Genomic DNA, 25,491 nt, shown 5'->3' on the forward strand with positions numbered 1-25,491 from the left:
TTAGTTCACTGAGAGCTCATCTCCTTGAGCCAGCAGCATTCACAGAGGCAGGATAAGTGTCCCACTCCACTCTCACTGTCAGTGTTTGACTACAATTCCCTTTTTATGCTTTTCAGTTTTGTTTGGGAAAGGGGGTTTCTATATACCCAGGGATTGCTCTGGATTATGAAATCAGGGAGAGTTTAGGGGAGTCACGTGCAGTGCATGTTGCTCACCTGTTGGGTCTGCAGGTTATTCAGGCAGCTTTGAAAGCAGATGATGGGGAGAATTAGCATGGCTCTTTTCTCAAGGGAGACACTTATTGGGACTGGGTTCCATTCAACGGGGTGTAGGTAGGATTTACATGGGTTACAGTTTCAGGGTAACCCATGTTACCCTGAAAAAAAAAAGGGAGAAACAGCCAAGGGGCTTTTCCCTGGGCAGACACACCATATTGGCTGTGCCATGCCAGGATTTTCCTGGCTATTAGGTGCAATTCCAAACTGCTTTAAGGGACAGTCCTTAAATTTTTTGTGCTCCTAATGTATTGGCAGTTGTTACTTTGGCTAGAAATAATCATAATTACCAAAGTATATCTCACACATCACATAGTGTTTTCTGGGGTTGTAGAGTTCAGGAATTTTGACTCCCTACCTTACCTGTCATCTTAGGTCTCCTCCAGATATGATAATACTTTTATAATTTAAACTAAACATACAGACACAGCATTTAGTGATGTACTTTTCAATTGCATAATGTTAGTGAGTAGCAACCACACATACAGATGGAACATTTCAGACTTAAAAATGCTATTGAGGAAATATCTATAACAATTAATGTAATTGTAACAGCAATAAAAAGTCTCCCAAACAAGAAAAGTGCAGGACCTGACATAGTCTCAGCTGAATTCTACCAGACCTCCAAAGAAGAACTAATACCAACACTCCTTAAACTTTTCTATGAAATAGAAAAGGAAGGGACAATGCCCAACTCATTCTACAAAGCCAATATAATATTCATCCCCAAATCAGAAAAGGATAGATCCAAAAAAGGAAAACTACAGGTCAAGAGCCTTAGTGAACATTGATGCAAAAATCCTCAAAATAATGACAAACTTAGTCCAACAACATATCAGAAAGATCATTCACCTTGACCAATTTGGCTCATCCCAGGGATACATGGAGAGTTCAACATATGCAAAGCAATAAAGGTAATACAGCACATTAATAGAAGCAAAGATAAAAACTATTTGATCATCTCAATAAATGCCAAAGAAGCCTTTGATAATATTCAAAACCACTTCATGATAAATGCTCTAAGAATACTAGGAATAGAAGGAATGTACCCCAAAGTTATAAAGGCTATATATGACAAACATATAGCCAGCATCATATTAATGGGGACAAACTGAAACCATTCTCTCTAAACTCAGGAATGAGACAAAGATGCCTACTCTCCCCACTCACTCTGGAATTCCTAGCCAGAGCAATAATGCAAGAAGAAGAAATAAAAGGAATACAAATAGGTAAAGAAACAATCAAAATATTCCCATTTGCAGATGACATGATCCTATTCCTCAATGACCTAAAAAATTCCCCCACAAAACTCCTAGACAGCATAAACAGCTTCAGCAAAGTATCAGGATACAAAATCAACTTACAAAAATCAGTTCACTTTCTATACACCAACAGTGAACAAATTGAGAAAGAATATAGGAAAACAACTCGAGTTACAATAGCCTAAAAACACCCACAAATATGTAGGAGTAAACTTACCAAAGGACATAAATGACCTATATAAGGAGAACTAAAAACCACTGAAGAAGTAGATCAAGGAAGACTACAGAAGATGGAATGATCCCCCATGCTTATGGATTGACAGAATCAACATAGAAAAATGGCTATGATATCAAAAGCAATCTACATGTTCAATGCAATTCCCATCAAAATTCCAATGTCATTCATCACAAAGATTGAAAACCTACACTAAAGTTCATTTGGAAACACAAAAGAACACTAAGAACCAAGGCAATACTGACCAAAAAGAGCAATCCTGGAGGTATCACTATACCCAACTTCAAACTATATTACAGAGTCATAGCAATAAAACCAGCATGTTACTGGACCAAAAACATACATGAAGACCAGTGGAACAAAATAGAGGACCCGGATATGAATCCATATAACTATGCTGCACTTGGTTGTCTATTTTTCTTAAATTCTATTTCTATACCTAAAATGCAATGAATTACATGAGTGTAAAATTGGGGAATGGTTTTGGAGTGGGAACCTGTGGGAGGGAGTTATGACAGGAGATAGTGAAGAGGGGACTGAATATGATCAAAGTACCTCAATTAAGCATGTATGAGAATAGATTGAGTAATTCCATTAAATTTTTTAAATGTGGGGAAATAAGAGTAATACAGATGGTGAATTTAACTAAAGTATATTATTTCCAGCATGCATGTAAAAATCACAGTGAAACCCCTTTGTACAACAGGTACATGCTAAAAAAGAGAGAGAGAGAATTTATTATTTATATTCTCCTGTGGAAAATTTTTCTCATTCTTTACTTCTTTGTACAATGATTCATGTAGATAGATAGATCGACATAGATTTATGTGTATATATTACAGCACAATTAAAAAGCACATTCCTCATTGATTTTTAAAGTTAAATACATGCTTTTCTATTGAAATACCTTATATTCTTCCTACTTCCTAAAATAGGCATGAGATTTCTAAAGAGATAATATCTCAGCCAGAGAACCATACATTACGTATTTAGGTAGGTATATGAAAACTAAGTTAATAAAATGAAAAATTAACTTGAATAAATTAGGATTAAACATTCATAACACAACTGTAACTTTTTGTCAGCAACATGTGAACCAAAGGCAAAAAACGATTAAGATTAAGGAAGTTTTTGCTATATGTACACAGTACAATGTGTTTCCCCCCAACACATTCCTTTACCATTCACCTTTATTTAAAATGTATTGCCAAGCTAGAATACAAGCTTCCTATTTAAAAACAAAACAAACAATAACAGATGTCATAGAAGTCATTTTGTTTTAGAGTTTTCCATATACCTAGAAGCAGTATTTTCTTTTTGCCTTCACATCCTCAGTGTAAGAAATTACCTAGACAATCATAAGACTTAGGCTACAAAACATGCCGACTGTCAGGGTGATAGCTGGTGTAAGGAATTACTCTCTTCTGCTGGAGTCAATCTGAGTGTTGGCAGTTTCTGAGGAGGAAGCTGAGGGCTTTGGTGAAAATTGTCATCTGTCTCCGAGACTAAGCCTAATGTAACTGTATATGATGTCGTCACAAACTGACACAGGTTAGAGAGCAGTTTCAGATGTTTTTCTAACTGAATGTTAGGAAACTATACTTTATAAAGAGGTGTAAGAAAACCAAACACATAGGTATCCAATATAGAAGGCGTATCTCCAAAGAAAAACTGAGATGTTCCCAATATGTTTCACAAAAGATTTAGGCAACCTTTGCATCTCTGTATATCTGTACTTCCACTTCTTGGACATGATAGAGGGGAGGCTCTCCTGTTGTCAGGAGAATCCTATTCAGTGCTCCCCTAGACATCCTTCCAGGAAGGATTAAATTCAAGGGGAAACTCAAGGGAAAAGGAATTCATGAAGCAAGCCATGGCTTTGTACCAGTGAAGTAATTGTCACCTTCAACCCAGAATGTGTGAAGCACAGCAGGGAGAAGCTTCTCCTCAAGTAGAACAATGTAAGCCAGTGTATCCACCCCTTGCCTTGTGAAGAGTTCATAATCAGCATTATATTTCTGTTTTCTTAAAAATTTTAGTATTTTTGCAGGATGAGAAACTGGTACATCACCTTTTGGTCATCAGAAAGCTGTGACTACATGATATGCTTCTTATGTAAGAATAAGAAGGTGCTGTCTATCACATTGAGTTTCAAGGGTGCCTGAAACAGTTTGCAGTAAAACATTTTAGACTGAGTACATAATGCAAATGTGCAGAGCAGTTTTCCTTCATGGTTCCACCCCCAAGGAAGAGATGGCAGACACCCAGACCAACTTCCTCCTCTCCACTCAGTCTCAGATTGTGCTCCAACTTCCTGACTTTCAGAGACCATGTACCCCCACAGGTCCTGGGGATGCTAAGCTGGGTGGGTTTTTACCTCCACCACTCACATGGCTCTGCAAGCTAAGAAAATGTGGAGCCAGACAGAGGAGCCACGAGGCTTCCACCAGGCCAATGCGGGGTCACAAGCCAGGCTGTGACTCACCGACAAAAGTGAGCTCAAGGCAGGCACTGACCAGAGTTCCAGCCTGCCATGATACCACAGTGCTGTGGGGAAATGAGTGAAATGGCTAATTTTTTTTCATATCATATTTTCTCTTGAAACTTCCATGTATACTAAGAAACACAAAGTGGTAACAATTAAAATCAGACTCACTTCTCACCAGAGTTTTGTTATTGCTGCTATTCTTATTAATCTTTGTTTATGTCTTCCCTGGACTATTTCTTGTAGATCTACATTATTTTCATGTGCAACAATGATAATCTCCACAGGAAATTGAAGACAAACTTGAAACAGTTTGTCTTCCAACCTTTGCTGAGGGTCTTTTTGGTGTACTGGTGATTCCCTGGGTGTTCTGGAAATTTACCACTTTTTTAGCCTTCATTTCCTGCTTGCATAGAGCCTTAAAGCCAATCGAAGCTGTGGGTTGGCACGTTTTAAAGTCTCTCTGTGCTGTGCACACAATTCTGTGGCTATGTGGGGCATATAAGATCCCCAGAAATATGTTGCAGTTTCTCAAAGCCTGCTGCAGACAATGCATTTTCCAGTTTTCCCTTTTCATATTTTTGTTTGTTTATTTCTGTTTTATTAGGATTTATTTGTTGTACAGGGAATTCATTGTGACACTTCCAAAAAGCCTTATATTTTACATTGATTAGATTGCCCCACCTTTTCTCCCCTCCCAGCACAAGTCCATTCCCACTCCACTTAATGCAATTGCAAGAGTTCTGTTTCATATATATATGTATATGAAGCTTGTCAACCACATTCCCTCACCTTCATCTCCCTCATTCACCACCTCCTCCCATATGTACTCCCCCACACAATATACCTATTTCACAGTAATGGCTTTCTTTTTTTTCATTAATTTGTATGATCATCTAATAGATTTTAATTCTATTTCATTTTTAATTTAATTTTATAGTTTTTGCATTTATTACACATGTATACATTACTTGATTCCCCCCCACCTCCAGACAGAACCTGTTCTGCCCTCTCATTCCCAATTTTGTAGAATAAAAAGCATAAAAGATAAAAAAAAAAACATAGTGTTTTTGCTAGTTTGTGAACATAGCTATACAGTGAGATTCCTTGTGATGTTTCAAGCATATATATATTACCACCCAAATTGGTTCATCTCCACCAGACCTTTTCATTGCTTCCTAGTCCTCTACCCACAGTGGCCCCTGCCCATTGAAGATTACTACATTCATTCCTATACAGTGAACACATCAACCACATTCAAGTATTTGGTTTCCTTCCCATTCCGTATCCCTCCAGTGTGCAGTCTCCCCTTAGTGTGTGACCCATGTCCAATAATGTTACTGCATTAGTTTTAGGTCAATAATCTCCATATGAGGGAGTACATGGAATTTTTGTCCTTCTGAGCCTGACAAACTTCACTTAAGATTATACTCTCCAGTTCCATCCATTTACTTGTGAATGACAAAATTTCATTCTTTGTGGATGAATAAAGTTCTATTGTGTATAAGAACTACATTTTCTTAATCCATCAGTACTGGGGCATCTTGGTTGTTTCCATAGCTTGGCTATTGTGAGTAGTGCTCCAATAATCATAGGTTTGCAGGTGCCTGTGTAGTAACATGAGTCCCATTGCCACTTTTATTGGTATGAAGTGACCAACTTTGTCTCATTTGATCAATGTAAGTTTAAAATCTACTTTGGTATAAATATTGCTTCTTCTGGCTAGTTTTGAGGGCCATTGACTTAAGTAAATCTTCTTCCAGCCTTTCACCCTAAGCCAGTGTTTATTTCTGTCAATAAGATGGGTCTCATGTAAACAACACATTGTGGGATCTTCCTTCTTAATCCAGTTTACCAAACAGGGTCTTTTGATGGGAGAATTGAGACCATTGACATTCAGTGTTAATATTGATAGGTATGTGGTGATTTTGTTGTTTTGTGGTTTAAGGATTTGATTGTGGGCAGCCAAGTCACTGCTACTTTCTGATTACTTGTCTTTTCTTCTCCTGCATTTTAATACTTCCAGTCCACTTATGGTTTTCTTTGCTTTCATCTTCTGTGTGAAGATTGCCTTGTAGAATCTCCTGTTGTGGTGGCTTGCTGGTCATGTATTGTTTTAGTTTCTGTTTACTGTGGACGATTTTGTTTGCTTTGTCAATTTTGAATGATAATATTTCTGGGTAGTGTATCCTTGGACTGAAGTTATTTTCTTTCAGTGACAGAAACACCTCACTCCATGCCTTTCTTGCTTTTAAGTTTTCTGTTGAGAAATCAACTTTTATTTTGATGGGTTTACCTTTATATGTTATTTTTTCTCTCTTAAATCCTTTAATATTCTTTCTCTATTCTCTGTGCTTGTTGTTTTAATGATAATATGCTATGACCAGGTTCTACTTTGGTCAAGTCTGTTTGTGTCCTGGAGGCTTCCTTTACTTGACTGAGCAAATCTTCCTCAACATTTGGGAAATTTTCTACTATTTTATTGAATATATTATGTATCCCATTGGCTTGCACCTCTTCAATGCCCATGATTCTCAGGTTTGGTCTTTTGATGGAGTCAGTGAGTTCTCGCATATTCCTTTCATAGCTCTTGTGTTGTTTAACTAAGTGTTCTTCTGCTTTTTCTTTAATTTCTATTTTATCATCAAACTCTGCTATTCTGTCTTCCACTTGTTCTAGTCTGCTGGAGTGGCCTTCCTCTGTGTTTTTTTTTTTTTTTTGACTAAAGTGACTTTTTATTTATGCGAATTCTGTCTCATTCGTTTTTCTGAGGTTTTTCCATATCTTTGTTCAACTCCCCTTTTATATCTTGTGTCATCTTCTTTATTTCATATATCTCTTTTTTATACAGTCCTTTGTTTCACTTTGGTATTTATTGATGTCTTCTCTAAGTTCATTTATTTGTTTCTGTTTCTTCTCATGTTATTTATTTGTGGTGTCTTCAAATTTCTTGAGTACATCTTATACCTTCTGGTTAACCATGTCTAGTATCTTCTCCATGAATTTCTGAGTAATCTCTTCCATGATTCTTCTTTGAGGGATTTTTTTGTGGGCCTCACTGGGCTCATTAGTGAAATTTATCATTGTTTTGTTGTGGTCAGGAACTTGTATCCATTTTCTTCATTTTCCACTATATCCTCTATTAAATTGTTTTGTTTTGTTTTGTTTTTGAGGAGTGTAGTTTCCTTCCATCTTTTTCTCCCCATTGCTCCAGTTGCTTCTGTGCAACTATGTCCTTGATTGGCTAGTTGATGGTTTTAATTATCTTTATTCTTTCCCTTGATTTAGGTTTTGTATTTTGACTGATTTGGTTATTAGATAGGTTGATATGCTGTTTCTGTCCCTTGCCTGGAGTTTTAAATTAGCAATAACAAATTCACAGGTTTGATGCCAGACCAGTTGTTTACATATTATATAGAAAATGCTTTGGTGATAATATCTATAACCAGTGGGATTTGGGAGGATGTTATGATTATTAGGCTACATATAGAAATTTGAGTAATTAATAAAGGAGGCACAAAAAAAGTGGGAAATAAAGGGGGTGGGTGGGAGAAGAGGTATAGTGTCTGCTGGGATTTGTAGCACATGTGTGTGTTAAGGTGTATTTCCACTGTTACACTGGTAGGTGCATTGTGAGGAGTATTGCAGGGGGGCAGTGGTGTGTATGTTTGGTATACTAGGCTAGTCAGTGGGTGGTGAGTGTGTAAGAGGGAGGGGTAATGTGGTGACAGGTTGGGAAGGATAGCAGGGGGAGGCAAAGATCAGTAGAGAGTGGATGAAAAGGAATAGAATTAGTAGTTGGGAGGGAGAAGAATGGATTGTAGCACAAGAAAAGCAGGCAACATGAAGGGGGTAAGAGTAGGGATGAGAAAATAGTGATGGTAAAGTTAATAATACAAAAAAATAAAGATAAAACCAGGTGTGCAACAACATAAACTTTAGTATGCTTGGTAAAAGTTTTGAAGTTATTCCTTTGGTGTCTAGTCAGGTAAAACCAGGTGTGCAAACAACATAAAGTTCAGTCTGCTTGGTAAAAGTTTTGAAGTTATTCCTTTGGTGTCCAATCATGCTATTGGCTCTTGGTATCTTGGGTTTGTGGGGAATGGGTGGAAATTGTTGAAGTAGTTTTTTTTCTTTTTTTCCCCACTTTCCTTTGTCTTATAGGCTGTCCATTACAAGAAGGAACTCTAAAGTGGTCTCACCAGATGACTGGCTTGTGGGCAATAATTGGTAACTTCTGTCTACAGGGCAGATTGCAAATGGGGCCTGAGGTAACTCACTTCCAGTCCATGCAAGGTGGTGAGAGCTCTTGTTTTCACCAAGCAGCAGCTGCATTGCCCTATAGCTGCAACTCTGTCTGGTCATCTCTTCCTCCAGCAAGGTGTGGCAATTCAATTTTGAGTACCTCCCTCACTCCCATAAGACCATCTCAGGGATCCACCACTGGTCCCATTTGGGAGGTTGGCTTGTTGCCTCACCCCTACTCTCAGCCTTTGTGCCTCACCACACCTCTGCTAGGTGCTAGTTCTGCTCCTCTGGGATGTTTGTTCCCATCCATGCTATCAGCCTTTGTTACTTTTCCCAAGTACTTTTTTCCCAGGAAGAAGTGATATCTGTGACTACTTCCAGCTCCATATTCTGTTTCACATGGTATATAGCTTTATTTTTATTTTTCTTATCATTATGCTGTTGTACTGGATTCACATAGTGACATTTACAAAACTGCTTGCAATATAAAATAGTTAAATTCACCCCTCCATTATTCTCCTTTATCTCCAATCTCCCAATTCGTAGAATACTTCTCATAGGTCTCAATTTTCCATTTTCATTAATGAGTACATAATATGTCCACCATATCCAACGTTCCACACACTTTCCTTACATCTTTTCCCCTCCTACTTGTACCAACCCTCAGACAGCACCTGTTTTACCTTCCTGTCCTCTGGTTTTGAAAGAAGATATTCGTTTCTTTAAGACACCTATACAGGGAGTTGTTTCATTATGACATTTCCATGTATATATGTATTATAAACTGAATTGGCACATTCCCTCTGTTTTTCTCCTTTCTACCTTAGTACTCTTCTTATAGTGATTTCAACAGGTTAAAAATTCCATGTTCATCACTGTATACAAAGTACATCAATCATATTCACCTTCTCTACTTCCTTGTTTTACACTCCCTCTTCCATTAGTGACCTCCCCTTAGCATGACCTGTTTTCCACTATTTTCCTTCATTGTTTGGGTGTCTGTTCATTTTTTCACTGGGATTTTGCATTGGTATTTATATCTGTACATGCACAGTACTTAAGGCAATGTAAGACCCTCCAGTGCACTTCCTCTTCCTTTCCCCCCATTCTGCATTGTTTTCAGAACAGTGGTCAAATGTTTTTCAGCGTGTTTCCTTTGTCTTGTTCTTACATAGATGTGATGTACTTCATTATTAATTCCTATCTTTCTCAGCTTCTTCTCCTCCTTTCTTGGTCTCCTTTACAAGTCTAAGTTTTGCATACTTTTTCTGTGTATATTTCTATGTATATATAATATTGCTTTTATTTGTATTTATCTTTATTCTACATATGAGAGAAAACAAGTGAATTTTGGCTTTCTGAACCTGGCTAACTTCACTTATGATGATGTTCTTCCCTAGCAAGCATAAAGTCTTGAGATCAAACTCCAGTAACATTGAAAAAAAAAGATGAATCTCTCTGGTCCCATCCCTTTACCAACAAATGACAAAATTTCCTTCTTCTGGGACATATCAACTGTTTCCATAATAGTTGGCGATTGTAAATAATGCTGCAGTAAGTATGGATGTGAAGATATCTTCATTGTAACCTGACTCATATTCCTTCAGATATATCTCTAGGAGTGGTATTACTGGATCACATGGCAGTTCTATTTTTAGTTTTTTAAACAACCTCCACACTATTTTCAATAGCGTTTGAACTAATTTACATTCCCATGAGCAGTGTGTGAGGGCTCCTTTTTCTCCATACACCCCCACAACATTCATTGTTTGTGTTCTTTGTTGTAGCCATTCTAGGGAAGTAAACTGGAATCTTAATTTGGTTTTGATTTGTACTTCTTAAGGTCAGAGATGTTGATCATTTTTTCATTTTTTTGTTATTTGGACTGCTTCCTTTGAAAAAACTCTGTTCAGTTCATTTGCCCATTTCTTCATTGGATCATTGATTTTTGTGAGGAGTTTAGTTTTTTGAGCACCTTGTACTTTCTGGTAATTAATCCCTTGTTAGATGTGCACCTGGGAAAGATTTTCTTTGGGACTACTTCTTTCATCTGGTGACCATTTATTTTGTTTCCCAGAAGCTTTTTTATTTCATGTCCTCCCATTTGTCAGTATTTTCTCTTAATTGGTAAACAATTCGAGCTTTATTTAATAAGTTCTTGCCTGTGTCTAGTAGTTCCTTTGTATTCCCTCCTCTTCTGCACTAGTTTCAATGTTTCAGGTATTACATTAAGGTCTTTTAACCACTTTGAGTTGATATTATATAGGGTGAGAGATACAGAACTAGTTTCAGATTTCTGGATGCAGATATCCAATTTTCCTAGGAACATTTCTTGGAGAGGCTGTATTTTTGCTATTGTGTGTTTTTGGCACCCCTCCTAGTGCTCAGGACCCCACCCATAGGTCTCTTGGCTTCTTTGTAGTTCAGGTAAGCCCAAGACTTCAGCCTTCTTGTCAGAATCCCAAGAGTTTCGGGATCCAGGGTGAGCCCAGTCCAACCCAAACCCAGCCCTCAAAACTCCCACTGGTGAGACAGATGCTCACTCTGCATAAGTAAAGAAATGCTAAAACGTAGAGCACAAATCAATATGTTGGAAACAAAAAGCAATAGGAAAACAAAACTGTTTCTTTGAAAACATCAATAAATTTGATAGACACCTAGCCAGACTAAACAAGGAAGAAAAGAAAAGAAAAACAGAGATATAAGAAACATGCTGCCGATATGAGAAATTAAAGACAGGATCTTACTACTGATTCTATGGACAGTAAGTGAATAATAAAATGTAATAATTAAATAATGAGCTGCACTTCACTCTAAATAGCAAGTTTAAGTTTTTTTCTTTACTTCAGAACTGTCTTCAGTACAGATATTACAAAATGCACATACACTGGAGACTTTACATAAAATAGGATATGGAAATAATATTTAAGGGGAATTAGGAGAACTGGAATTGTCTAGAGAAGTTCAGAAGATCATTCTTCTTTTAATGTTCTTGATTAATTCCCTTTGAGTTCTTCTTTCGTGAATATGTGTGGAAATTCTCATCAGGCTGCACTATGGCTAGCTCTATGTTAGTTGCATTCATGTAATTCTACTCCATTACTTAGTTGAGGATGAAGACTTCATGACTTCTTTCAGTGTGATAGACTGGAATCCAGAGTGAAGGAGATGAGCCATTAATTTTACATAATGCCTTCTTTCTTCAAAGCATTTTCCTTTTTTTCTCTTCTGGTAAACTTGCCACAAGAATAAATAGCTTGTTTTAAATGCTGGAGAAAATAATGCCTATGTGATCCTGAACACCATAAAAAGGAAGAAATAGAATAGAATATGAGATTAGACATGGAAGAAGACAAGTGCACAGCAAATAATTATTTTTAAGTCTTCATTGTACAAATATAAGCCTGTAAGTGAGATTCTTTTAAAATCAGTAAATGAATTTCAGTAAATAAGAAGAAAGAGCAGGGGCTTTTCTTACTAGCTTTTAAGAAATAATTAATTTTATTTGTTAAAGAAAATTTCATATCATATGGGAACAGGAACAAATAAATAGACCAGTAAAATAAAATTATGTATGGGTGTGTGTTGAAAATTGACATGTGAAATTTATAAACAATACAATGGAGAAATGAAAAAGTTCCTTCATCAGATTATGAAGAAAAGTGGTTCACTAGAATTACATAAATGTGTCCCTTCCTTATGCCTATACATATGTAGATAGGCTGTAGGTAAGTAATACTGCTAATGGAGGAAGTTATAGGTAAATTTATTGGTGATTGGTTGGGCAAAGGCTTTCTAGACAAGACCCAAACTAGAAGATGAAAAATGGGTGTTGACGACAGAGAAATCATGGAGAAAAATCAACAAAGTCTGATCAGGGTAAGGCATTAGAGATAAGTAGACAAGGGACTGACATAAAAGATGTTTGCAGTATTCAGAACCCACAACTCAGGCATGCTGATGTGATTCTGTGGTAGAAAAATCACCAAAATATTGAAAATAATGAAGGCATATTTAAAAAGTATGTAATTATATAAGTATATAATATAATTATTCTATTACTTCAGTATATAATTGAAGTAATAGAATAATTGAAAAAACAGGAATGGAGCATGAGTTAAGGGTTAAAAATGACGAGTCCCAGAATCCTAAAAACATACTAAAATATTCCCAAAGTCACTGGTAACCAAGGAAATGGAAATTTTTAACAAGAGTTCATATGACCTTATTATGTGACAAAAATTATAATAATAAATGATTCCAACTTTTGGCAAGTAATGGTGCACTGTTGGTGGGACTTGCATTCTCAAAACTCTCTGAACATGCTCAAAATAATTAGGAATATGTTTGCTCTATGACTCATTGATCTCATCTAATAAAAGTGTTTTAGTGGGTTCTTAATGGTCTATTAATTGAAAGTATTTTCTTTGACATTGCTATAGATCACAGAGAGTGGAACGCAGGAAATGAATACATAGAACATGACAGATGGATTAAAATGCATCAGATACATAAAAATAGAACTAACCATGTGTAACAATATATTCATATAACTTCTGTTATATAGAGATATTTGTATTTATTATTATGTAGCTAATTGTTATATTTATGTATGGCAATTTATATGGTCACCAGAAATTAGTAAAAGAATAAAGAAAAGAAAAAGATTAACAATACAAGGACATTTCTTCTTGTAATCATTTTTAATTAGAACAAAGACTTAAGGTCAGAGTGCATATGAGTAAGAATATGAAGATACAACTACAATGTACAAAGACCTAAGAAGTAAGATAGCTCAACTCCACCTCTTCTTGGACCAACAAATGAATAAGTAAAAAAATACTACAAATGCATAAGTAAAGTAGGAGTATTTAACTCCTATGCATATGAATTACATAACTCATTTATTAAAAACACTTTAAGTCTGTTCTGTGAGGTCTGGTACCTTAACAAAGCAAGAAAATTATTTTGCTTAAAAAAATTGGCTTCCTAGTACTGTTTATGTAGATATTATCACAAGTGATTGTGCTCAGGCTGATTTGGAAGGTTTTCAAAAGAGAATTGAAAATTTCTTGCTCAGGACCACTGAACAGCAAATAGCTCTATTAAAGACTTTGTTGGATGGGTTTTTAATTCAGTTCTTGACCTAGTTGATGATACTGTATACGGGTTCTATGAAACAGATGAGAGCACTGACTGATCGTCAAGGCTCCTTGCATTCCTCTGAGTTTTAGTGGGTATTGCTTTGTGCTCCAATGAGAAAAATAAATTAAATATTACTCAATTCAAATTTTTCTGAATGAAATGAAAATATATTTTCTCAAAGTCAACATTCGCTAAGCAGCAAAAAATTATTGTGCTAAAACATTAATTAATTCCTGTAAGTGTGAGATAAGTGTACAAAAATTTTTTTCAATCCTGAGAAAGAGTGGAGGAAACTATTTGCAAGACATATTCCTGCCAAGTTGGGGCTTATTATTTTTGAAGAAAAAGTGTGAGTTTCATCACTAGTCTTATTTTTATACCTTCTGTAGCATTTCAAGCATCTAGAACAATGGCAAAGCATATTGCAGTGAACAGTTGGAGAAATTTTACACACAAAGGTCTGGCTTCTCTCCTTAGCAATGAGGTGATAGAGAAGTTACAGGTGAGGAAGTGGATTGAAAGATTGAAATGGAAAGAGACATAGAAAGAAAGGCTATGATGTCACAACTCTTCAAATAAGGTAGGTATCAAAACCTTTCTTGACCAGTTTTCTCATATTGTTCAACCAAAAAGGCCCAGGAAAAGATCGCACTCAATTATCAACCCATAACTACAAACAGAAAAGTTAGAAAACTGCCTTAAGCCATTGAACTAGCTAAAATATTATAAAACTCATGAAAGACAAGTAAGGCTAAGCTAAGCTATTTGCTGGTTGTATACCAAAGGTTTATCTAATTAATCTATATTCAGTGGTGAAGAAAGCTGTTGTCCAGACCACTAAAGGAATACAGTGCCTATGTGTAAATAAGTTAAAAAAATTCACCCAATGAAAAAGTGTAGATAATTAAAAGATAGTTTCCATTTCCCTATGAAAGAGTATATCTTCCTCAGATGGAATATCAGTACTGAATTATGTGATGGACACTGGGTGGGCAAAAACAGAGGTTTATGTTGTTAAATTTTCCTTAATTTGTTGAGAAAGAAATAATATGCTGAGGAGAATGGAATATTTATGCAGCAGAAAAAAAGTAGATTAGATGTTAAATGTATCATGATTTGTTTCCTGTCTAGAGGAAGATAGATGAGCTTCCAAAACTTAATTCTGTAGATAGGAAACTCCACCTCTCACTGCTTAAGAAATGCTGAGTTTTCAGTAATTTGTCCCAAACGTCAATTCATGCACAGCTGATATCTCAGAACTTCTCTTCAGGCTTGTGAAAGAACAATCTTCCTGGACCTATGATTTAAGAAAAAAGGATGATCCTAGATCTTCTCTTTGCTCTATGGTGGAAACTTTGAGTTTTGTAGAAGAAAAAAACAAGAGTCAAAATCAAGTCCCAAAAATGAGAATCAAGCCCCATGCTGAGATGAACAAAGGGATTTTATGCTCACTGTGTCTGTGGATCACTTCCTAGAAGTCATACAAATTAATAGATGCAAAGAATGCTGACAGTCATAATACCTTAGTACTTCCTCCTTCTGCCTTTTCCTTCCTTTTCCCTTCTACCCTCACCCTCTTGCCACAATCTTCTTACCCTGCAAGGGCAGAAGGCGTAGGTACTAGGGGAAGTCCTATTAAAACATTTCTGCACACTACATTTCGTTCGGCTACAGTAGTGTTCCATAAACCAAGGTCAGGCTTTGTTATCATCCTTCATCTGTGAGAAGACCACTGGTTCAACAATAATGGGTACCATGGGGATTTGCGTTACTTGCACACATGGAGCTTCTTGATAGCTCTCTTTCTCCCCTTAATTCACTCCAACTATTGTAAGTTTTTCCTCATGCCAGACATTTGTTTTGAGCTTTGTCTATCTGCACACTGCCATTTTAAACAAATTTTTCTTTAAAAATTGCATTCTAATAACACAAAACCATTTCTGCAATGTGTTTGAATAGATGGGATTATTTTGGAAATTTTCCTTTTATTTTTTAAGTTTTTACTTGGAAGTACTGGCGTTTGTACTCATGGCCTTAAGCTTTCTAGGCAGGCACTCATTACTTGAACCATGCTCCAGTCCTTCTGCTGTAGTTGTTTCTCTGAATAACATCTCCAGTTTTTCCCAGGTTAGACAGGACAGTGATCTTCCTTATGACTACCATATAGCTGGGATGAGAGGAGCATACCACCACACACCTGGCTTATTGGTTGAGATGAGGCTTGGTAAGTTTTTGTCCATGCTGTCTTTGAACCATAATGCTCTGAATATCAGCATTCCAAGTAGCTGAGATATTTTTCCCCTGATGCTTTATTTTTCCCCTGATGCTTTATTTTTCAAAACTTCAACCCCACAGAAAGTTGCACAAATAGTAAAATTAACTATCTGGTTAACTAATTGACCTTTCAACCTGACTTACCCAAGGTTAACATTCCTAAATAATTGATTAAGTTATCTCCTAAGGACTAAGTGCATTTGGCTACATAACCACAATACCATTATTATACACCCATAATTGAACACCAGCACATAGTCTTATCTAATATTCTTTCCAACACTCAGTTTTCTTCAAGTAGACCAGGATAAGCCTTCTATGTGTTTAGTTGTTTTGTTAGTGTTGTCATTCTGTGGATTTTCTTTGCTTTTGTGGAAGTAGTGTTTGAACTCTGGTCTTCATGCTTTTGAGTCAGGGGTCTACTGTTTGAGCCATGCCTCCAGCTTAGGTGATGAGTTGGTTCTGAGCTTTTGTTTCTGTTCTACTATCCTAGACTGACCTCAAAAATGATATTCTCCTGCTTCTGTTTCCTGTAACTTGGGTTACAGATGTGTACCATCACACCTGGCCTGAATTTGCCATCACAGAGTAGGGGTCTCAAATATATATATTTGTGCAAAAAATGAAGCCACCTGCCTCCTTCCCACGTATTTCACTGGGCCTGGGGTTCTCAGTAAACTAAGAGCTCTCTGATCTGCTACGGTTAGGTTTGAAATGACATTCTCCATGCAATGCAGAAAATCCTTTAAAATTCAGGAAAGTGCTTTGATAAGGCCACCAGTGAGTGAGGACCAAGGCTGAGAGCTCCTGAAAGGGAGACTGGGAAAGCACAGAAGAGCCAAGCCCTAGGCAGCTGACTCCAGAGGATTAGGCCCATGATAAGGAATTCCAAAATTCATAACTTTTTGTCCTGGCAACACAGTTATATGAGGTTTCTACTGAGCACATGGTATATGCTCTCTTCTCAGGACAAGAGCAAAGCAGGACATTACCAAATCACAGCCATTAGTTGGGGAGCCATCTAGTTATTGAGATAGTGCTCACGATGTGAAAAGCATATCCATCACGGCTGGGGGGTAGTGTAATATCAGTAGATGGCTATAAATGTGGGGACAAAAAGAATGTCCTCAAACATCAGCAAAGGCAAAAGGTGATCCAAAAAAATGTCCCTGTGCCTGCCTTGAGGATGTCCTCGCTTCAAGGCTCAACCACTATGGATGAGGACCAAGAAAAGAGTTCAAACATGGAAAAATAGGAAACTTGAATGAGACTGCTGTACAGTGAAATGAGCTACCTGCTTGAGACTGAAAGTGCCTGAGCACCAGAATTCTATGTTGTCTGTGGTCCTTAATGCCTAAAGTGAAGTCATCTGTAAAGGTTTTCTCAACTGAGTCTCTGCCTCAGAAAAAGCTTCTTTAAGGTCCACAGGTATGGTGATCCACCTACCTGTCCTCTCCAGGTGGATATCTAGACACAGTTTGGTCCACACCTTCCACCATCCTGTCATAAGCTAGGCCTAGCACACTAGTGCCCCACCTTTAAGGATAGAGAGCCAGGTTCATACCTGGTCCCTCCTTCCAACCAATTGTTTGACTGCATTGGTCATAAGGCATCCTGTTTCTTTCCCACAGTCCTGGTTTGCTCACTAGGAATCATCCTTTTATCTCTTGCCCAGGAAGTCCTCACTTTTACTTGCCTAATGAGCTATATTAAACTCGAGGACAGTTGCAACATGAAACTAACACACTAACATCGAGGAGGGAGCATTGCAAGAAGGGGAATGACAGAGAATGAAATGCAGTTCAGATATAGTTGTTCACACCTGTAATTTCCACACTTTGGAGTCTAAGGGAATTTCATTTCAGGTTCAAGGACAGCCTGAACCATGTAGCCAGACCCACTTTCTCAAACAACTAAAAAATCAAAGACAGCTCACACAAGCCTGAGTAACACAATGGAATCCAGATAAAATCACCAGTGTATACAAAGAGATACAAGCATCCACTCTCACACAGGTCTATATGAACATAAGTATGTACATGAACATTCATAACTCTGGGTTCCCGTGGAGGTTTTTGGAAAGGGGCTTCACAAACTGCTTAGGATTTGAAGACCTGGAACATGGAAGTATGGGGATAACTCTAATGTTGGAAACTAGGGCCTGGCAGTAGACAAAGGGCTCAAGAGTATCTCTCAGGAACAGGGCTAATCCTGGCTACTGGGGAGGAATTTAGCATAAAGAGCACTTGCCATCATCCTCCTGGTCCCAGATTCACAAGTAGAGAACTTCCCACTCTTATGAACCTCTCCCTTGCACAAGGAATCCTAAAAGAGTGTCAAGGGCACTCATGACAACTAACTCACAAACTAGTGCAATACATTCTTACCCATCCAAGTGAAATTATACACACACAGGCATACAATAGAGGGTGGATTTTTGTGCAGGTGAGGGAGGTCCTATTCCCAAAGTCACATAGAAGCATTCACTGCAGACAGCAGCAGAAAGACCCAGAGACACTTTTGGGACCAGGCATCTGCTCTTGCTGATTGTGGGGCTGAACTTTCCCTCTGTGTGTGACCCATGCTGCCTCCAATTCTCATTGCCCTCACCAAGAGGTTACAACCCTAGAACAAAATGAGGGTGGGATGTAAAATTCCAATATCAGAAACCTGTCCTGAATCATAATTTCAGACTGGTGGATAGGAGTCACAGGTAGGCTTAGATAGAATGCCCAGTGTTATGACAACTGTGTATGCTTGCCATAAGAGGAGCTGCTGAATGGTCCCTTGTAGACACATACTGACATTTTCTCCAATGGTAGAGCAAGAAGGGCTTACTTAAGGATGCCTCCCCAGAGTATCCTTTGTCAGGGTCCTGTCAGCCCTGACATTCACACACTGATTTTCCCCTCTATTCAATTGTAGGCTCCAGAGAAGCTTCTTGCTCTTCTTCAGATCAGATTTTATTCAGAATTTTATAGCAAGAAAATGCTCATGAATCTCAATCTCTTTCAAACAATGAATTTTCTAAGAGTTTTGCCTAAAGACTGACATGAGCTTTCATGACCCTGGAGAACAGCCACTACCCAGTCCTCCAAGGAGAAGGCAGAAGCCACAGAATACAGAGATGGATGTTCATGTGTCATACTGTGCAGATTGTGGTCATCCAGTGGCTCATAAATTAGATGGTACATGTACCTGACATTCATCAATCAACTCTTTCTGAGCAACCAGTGAGGGGCCCTTGAGCTGAGCTTTTCCAAGCAGTGTGTCATTTAGGAGTTTCCCTGTTGGCCCAGCCCCTCCACCCCTTGATAATACAGAATAGCTGAGTTGACAGTAGGTATGTGGGGCATCCTTCCTGGATGTAGGTTCACTTTTCATTGCTGTCCACCCTACTGAAGGCTAATTGGATCTCATGCCAAACAGGATGCTGTCGAGAATCCGTGACTCCCTCTAATGACAAATGCAACCGGTTAGTTTATAAACTCTGATATCAAGGTCATCCCAGTGTGACTCAAAAGTCCTTTCTTCAGTCAGGGAGCTGTCCATTTGTCAGTCATGCTCACACAGCACCCATCTCTTTCACACAAAGCCCTGCACTCTAAATTCCATGTTATACTCACAAAAGGTGTGGGTCAGCCATCTCTGGCCTCAACCAAAGGCCTGAGGTCCTGGCACAGGAGATAAATGTGTGCATAGCTGCATCTCTAGCCCATCCCTGAGTTCACACAGTAAGTGGAGGGAGCCCACATCGACAGTTCAAAGTTTGACCTGAAGTTTTGCATTAAGAAAATGGCCCTCTTCACAGGGCTTTGATAATTGAATGGGAAAATGGCTCTTAGCCAGGCAATGCCAGGTGTGTGCAGAACAAGTTTAAAGGACATTTGCAACCACCCTGCCCTGCACAGCCATTCACAGCATCTGTCAGCATGAAGTGCTATGCTACCAGGTCTGGAGGAAATGCCATGAGGTGAGGCATCTAATGTCAAAGAGTAAAGAGAATGTGGTTATTTATGAAAAATGATGTTATGCAATTTGAAAACTAAGAATTTTTATTTGATGGAATTATAATAATGTATTATTGAGTTGGTAAATATGTGAACAGTAGTAATTTTCATCGACTTATTTTTTACATAACAACAACAACAAAAGGAACAAATAAACTAAGAAAAAAGGAAGTAAAGCCCCTCTTCAATTTACTCATCCTCTCTGGCAATAGGAAAGGCAGGAAGGATCTCCTGATGGGAAAAAATGTCTATGAATGAAAGAATGCCACAGCTGAAGAGAAGAGGTGAGAACACATGCCATCCTGGCCTGCACAGCCATTCCAACCACCCATAAGCATGAAGTACCTAGTCTTGACGTAGGTGCCCACCTTCTTTACCCAACAGCAGCTCACTTTTTCAGGTTGTTCTATGGTCTATCATCATCATGGGAGTCACACCATGCAGAGTCACAGAAGCTGTCAAAAGTACTGAACCTGTGATGAAACATAGCATTACTGAGTGACTTTCCAAAGGGATGGAGTTCAGGATGTCAGGGATTTGCCTGTTTTTAAATAACATATACTACATTCTTAGAAACTTGCACACATGTGCTAGGTGCCTCATGTTATATTGTGCAATGAATGAGACCACCTGGCTCATTCCCAGATAATTTTCTTGGGCTGTGTTCCTCAGAACCTGAGAGCAACCAATCTGCTAAAGATAGGTCAGATATTACTCCATAGATTGGGGATTTTCTTTTAAAATTGAGAAGACTGTTGGCTGAGGCCAAGACTAAGTGAGGCCCATGGTAGCATGATTCTCCCAGGAGGACAGGGGATGCACAGAGGAACCACAGCCCTGGGTATCTGCCTATACAACATCAGGCTCAAGACAAGTGCTTCTATGGCTCATCCCACTAGGCAATGGAAATACCTCATAATGGTGTTCTATTGAGCACACTAGTATCTACAATCAAACTGGAATAAGCACAGAACAGTCATGACCAAATCATAGCCATGAGTGAGGGACTCCACTTGGTATGGAAACAGTGCTCACCACATGAAGAGACCATATATATAAAATGGTTGAGAAGGCTTGTGTATATGTATATGTGTATATATATACACACACATACATGTATATACATATGTGTATTATATACCATCAATATACCTCACATGAACACAAACCTTTGCACAAACATTTGTACCACCGGGTATTAAAGTAGGTGTTTGAGAGGAGATGGACTCTGTGTTGTTACTTCAAGAATTTGAAGGATTGAGGAGGGGTAAGAACTTCAACAATGGTCAGAAAAGAACTGGGATTTGAAAAGGGCCATCACAGTGTTGCTCAAGACCAGCACTGAAACTGCATTGTTTGGAGTTAGGTGGTACAAAGTGCCCTTTCTATCATCTTCCTAGAACCAGATTTGATGGTAGAGCAGTTGACATTCTGACAAATATCTCCCTTGTTCAAGGACTCCAAAGAGTGTATCAAGGCACTAAGGATGGCCAACTACACAAATCAGGGCCCTCTTTTCATATCCATTCCAACTAAACTATATGCATAGCCAGACAATGGAGGGTGGACTTCTGTACAGGTGAAAGAGTGTCCTGCTCCCAAAATGATGCAGGAGGATGAACTGCAGGCAAGAGCAGAAAGGCCTGGAGCTAGAACTGAGTCCAGAGATAGCTCTACCTTTTTGCAGGTCTGTTTTCCCTCTGTGGTGAGTCATGCTGCCTCCACTTTCTAAAGTCCTTTCACTGGAGGTGACAGGCTAGAGAAGGAATGAGTGTCTGACTGTGCATTCCAAAGTCAGGACCTTGACCTCTGTGATATATCAGCCTGCTGGATTTTACCCACTGATAAAAATAGGTAGGATGACATGAGTTATGATACTAGGTTTGCTTACAAAGGAGTATCTTCTGAATGGTCCCCAAGTGACAATAAAAATTATCACACCACTGGGAGAGAAAAAATGATTTACATAAGCAGGTATCCACAGAACATCCCTAGTCCATGTCTTCATAGTCATGACACCTACACACCTGCTTCTCAAACTGCCCAAATGTTGTTTCTTCATCAGATAGGATTCTACTGAGAATTTTCATTACCAATCAAATGCCCACAACTTGCTCTGCCTTAGAAACAAGGGATTTTCCAAAGTTTTAACCTACAATTTGGGTGAGCTTCTATAGCTCTGGATTGATCAGCCCTCACCAGGTCCTCATCACTGAGGTGTAAGAGGATAAGACAGGAGGACAAAACAGAAGCCATAGAAGACAGAGATGGGGATTCACTTGTCACACCATGCTGATAGTGAAACACTCAGTTCTGTATTTGATGGTGTATGTGCCTTGCCTGTCATTCAGCTCTCAGTTTCTTCTGAGAATGTTGTTAGCAGCCCCTGATCTTTACTACTCCATGGAGTTTGTCACCAAGGTGACATGTCCCCATGTTCCCATGCCCTTGCCCAGCCCCTCCCATCTATTCATGATGCAGAGAAACTGAGTGGACAGTATGTGTGTGGGATATAGCTTCCTGGATTCAGGTTCCATTATCATGGCTGTCCTCCCCCTAGTCATTAAATTGACTTAGTGTGAAACAGTGCTTAAAGTCAAGGAAGCTGTTTAGAAACTGTAGGTATTTTTGGTGACACATCAAGCATCTTGGGATATAATTTCTGACCCCAAGGTTTTTCCACTATGGCTCCTGCTTCTCCATTCCTGTCTCAGTGTTCTGTCCACCTCGTGGTCATGCTCAGAGATTCCTGGGCCTGGAGAACCCAGCAACCTGCTCTACCCTTTCACACAAACCTCTAGACTTTAACCTCCTATCTAATTGACAAATTGAGTGCGGCCAGTCAATTCAGACCTAAACCAAATTCCTGAAGTCCTGGTGCAGAAGACAAATTGCCTGGCTGCCCCTCTGTGCAATCACTGAGTGCATACTGCCTGTTGTGGTGGACCATCTCCACTGCTCAAATGTAGAATTAAGGTCTTGGGTTAAAGATTGGCTCTTTTAATGGTGCTCTTTGTTATTAAAATGACCAGGGAATGCCAGTTCTTGATGGAGGAGGTCTGAAAGACACCTGCAAACACTGCCCTGCACAGCCACTCACATCAGCCATTACCATGAAGTGCTTCTCCCTCCTGTCTTGAGATATGGCAAAGAGGTTAGTGTCCTCATTGATCCACTGCACATCCATGTCTTCAGGCATAGGCCTGGGAGAATTTATTGTTGGTCCTGTCATAGGATTTGGCTCAAATCCTTGGGCCTCTGAAGAACTTGGCTCAGGTTCTGCATTTGGTTGGGGGTCCATCAGCAGACCTATTTATGTAGCTGCAAAAGGAGACAAGACCACCTTGGCCTGATGCTTTTGAACATAAAAGATAACCCCAGGCTGCCTGAGGAGCCAGAGCCCTGACCCCACAGCAGGAAACCTCACATGACTGTGGTCCCAATGCTGTTGGGTTGCAGGATCCTTATTCCACTTTGCCCACCTCCAGAAATAGCACAAGGTGGGGCCTACATAGACAACTCCTTATGTGCTAAAGACTCATGCCACGCTCCTCACCTTCGTATACTGCCCCACTGGGCGCCAGGATTTCCCCAATGAACCAGGAAAAATTGGGTTTGCACTCCTCCTGCATTCCCGGAATTTTTAGCTTCATGTATGTGGTTTTCATTGTGGGGCAGGGAAACCTGGCATAACTGTTAAAATTCTCCCAGTACTGGTAGAGCCATTTGCCAAGGATATAGCTGATATCCCTGGATGCAGAGAAAAGGGAAGCAGAATGAGAGAACTCACCTTGACTTTCTTTGTCCTTTCCCATTGGACTTGGAAGTGCTAGGATCCTATGCCTGCTACTGTGTTATCCAAAGTACAAGAAAAAGCAGCCCAAATGTTTGTCTGTCCAGGCAGTGGGAGGAAAGGCACAGCTGAGAGAGGTGCAGAAAGACTGCATGGGGGAGGAGGGAAAGTCCAAGCTAAATGGCTTGAGTCACCTTCCCTGATCAGGGATTTTTCACATACTGCTCTGTGTGTGTCTCAGCCCCCTTGTCTCTGGGATGTCAACTCCACTAGGTCACATCCTCTCCCTTGGCTTCTCTATGGGGCTAATTTCCCTCACATTGTGGTTCCAGCTAGTTCATTTCCCTAAGCAATGTGTGTCAGTTGTCTGAGAGAACACTATTCAATTGCTGTGCAAGGTTCCCTCAGAGCACTTACAGTGCAGCTGTGGAAGAGCTTACCCTCCACTAATGAGGAAGCCACCCTCACTAATTCTCTGGGGCCCTCCTGATGGGTAACAGGGTAGGCAAGTCTCACAGGGATAGGCTGTGTTTTGGATGATGGACTCTCAAAGAGGCCCTTCACTGAGGCCCAAGAAGCCACTCTAACTCAGGTGCTCAGGACCCCACCAACAGATCTCTTGCAGTCCTTTCAATTCAAGTGCCCCCAAACCAACTTCAGACTTCTATTTGGAATCATGAGTTTAGGGCACCATGGTGTGCCTAGTGCTACCAAAACCCAGCCACTAAATGTCCCCAGTCAAGACTGGTGCACATCCTTTCTACCCAATAGCTAGTCACTTTTTCAGTTTGTTCTCTGGTCTTTCTTCCTCATTGGAGTCATACCTAGTGAAGAAAATGAGGCTGTCACTTCTACTGTACCTGAGATACACCTCGTGTTACATGGTAACTTCCCATGTGAGTGGAGCCTAGAAAATCATTGATTTGTCTGCTCTTTTACTGAAATACACTATGTGCCTAGAATCCTATCCAAACATAGTAAAGCCTCCTGTTATATTTCAGAAATGAATGAAGCCACTTGGGTCTTTCCCAGGTAGCTTGCTGGGCCTGTTTTCCTGCATCTCCAAGAGCTTCCTTGTATGTGATAGGTCAGAGATTACTCCATAGAATAGAGAACTTCCTTTAAAAATGGAGAAGTGCTTTGCCAGGGCCAAGGGTAAGTGAAGACCAAGACAGAGTGATTCTCTTGGAGAAACTTTGGGCAAACAGAAGAGCCAAAGCCCTTGTTAGCTGACTACACATCAGATCCAAGACAACAGCTTCTGTGACTCATCCCTCAGGATCCTGAAAACACCTCCTAAGAGGGTTCTTCTGAACAACCAGTCTCCAAAATCAAATGGGGGAAAGAGCAGGATGGTGCCTTGGCAAGTCACAGCCAAGAGTTAGGGATTCCTCTGGTTATTGAAGCACTGCTTACCATGTATAAAGAATATCCAGCACATGCTCAGTGGTAGTGAATCATCCATAATTCCCCAATAGGGTAAACAAAAACAGTGTCTCCACAGTGCAGGACAGTCCAAATTTGGTACATTAAATAACCCAGGGTGTCTGCCTGAGGAATTTCATTGTGATAGGACTCTTCTTGGAGAGACACTGGTGGAGTTTCAATCTAGGTTTGGACAAATGACCAAAAATTCAAACACTAAATCTGTATCAAACAGCAAAGTATTCTGTCTTAGAGTGAACTGAGAAAATACCCAAAGATATTCCACATACACACACACACATTGATAGGGATCTATTGCTTTAGGTTGGGGATCAGATT

The 25,491-nt window shown here is 39.3% G+C and overlaps 1 pseudogene; it reads right to left on the reverse strand.

Moving 5' to 3' along the window:
* Window positions 1–3,161: 3,161 nt before the first annotated feature.
* Window positions 3,162–3,957, reverse strand: LOC109679993 (metaxin-3-like; annotated as a pseudogene).
* Window positions 3,958–25,491: the final 21,534 nt, after the last annotated feature.

The sequence above is a fragment of the Castor canadensis genome, chromosome 5 (genome assembly GCF_047511655.1).
Source record: "Castor canadensis chromosome 5, mCasCan1.hap1v2, whole genome shotgun sequence".
Taxonomy (NCBI): Eukaryota; Metazoa; Chordata; class Mammalia; order Rodentia; family Castoridae; genus Castor; species Castor canadensis.